This window comes from Rhinopithecus bieti, unplaced genomic scaffold (genome assembly GCF_001698545.2).
Source record: "Rhinopithecus bieti isolate Rb0 unplaced genomic scaffold, ASM169854v2 repeat_5366, whole genome shotgun sequence".
NCBI lineage: Eukaryota > Metazoa > Chordata > Mammalia > Primates > Cercopithecidae > Rhinopithecus > Rhinopithecus bieti.
The window spans coordinates 1-797 of record NW_016876826.1 but is presented as its reverse complement, the minus strand read 5'-3'; the positions used below and the strand labels follow the sequence as shown (position 1 = coordinate 797).

The following is a 797-nucleotide window of genomic DNA, read 5'->3' as shown; positions in this document are numbered from 1 at the left end:
GATTCTTGTCATCTGGCTCAGGGTCCGGTTTCAGTCTTTTCACACTGTGGCCACTCTTTGAGCTCTTATGCTTCACAGCTCCTGCCAACAGCTTTGCCTGGGAGAACTTGTTCTTGGTTTCTATGGGCTTCACAGTCAGTTTCTTTTCCACTTCCTTCTTGTTCTCTTGAGAAATTCCAACCTTCTTGAGGTTATTTCTGTATTCCTTCAGTTCTTTCAGTTCTTCTTCTCTTCGTTGCTTTTCTATTAGTTCCTGCTGTCGAGAAACCTCATCAAGGAAGTTGGTCTCATTCTTCATCTAAGCCTCTTACCATGTTTTTGAATTTGAACTGTTCCTCATAGTCCTGCTGTTTCCTGTCCTTCTGTTCCTGTAGTCTTTCATACAGAGAGCGAGGGTCATAAACCTCCTCTGGACATTCTTCTGGATCTTCAGGTTTTGGAACTTTCTCCCAGTCTTCTTGCCTCCTTTTGCGCCGTTCATCTAGTTCTGCCTCAGACACAAACCTCTTTTTGATAATAAGGTTACCATCATCCCCTCCATCCATAATGAAATAACCAATCTACCGGCACGCGGGAGGCGAGACTAAGTTTTTTTCAAGTTGGAAAGAGGAGGTAAAATGTTATTATAATCAAATATGGGATTTTCCCTACATCTGAACATGCCAGGAGGCTTTTTACCCTACGAAGTCTCTACTTGCTAACATTTCAGGTAGTGTGATTGAATGAGGAATTCTAGATAGTTCTGTGAAGATTGGGAGAAGAAGAAAACAGGACGCCACCCCTTGTTCCCAGGCCAA

At 43.0% G+C, this 797-nt stretch overlaps 1 pseudogene across 1 annotated transcript; it reads right to left on the bottom strand.

Moving 5' to 3' along the window:
• Positions 1-4: 4 nt before the first annotated feature.
• LOC108525691 (protein FAM192A pseudogene) lies at positions 5-578 on the bottom strand (annotated as a pseudogene). Its single transcript, XR_001884321.1, has one exon. The product of XR_001884321.1 is annotated as a protein FAM192A pseudogene (transcript).
• Positions 579-797: the final 219 nt, after the last annotated feature.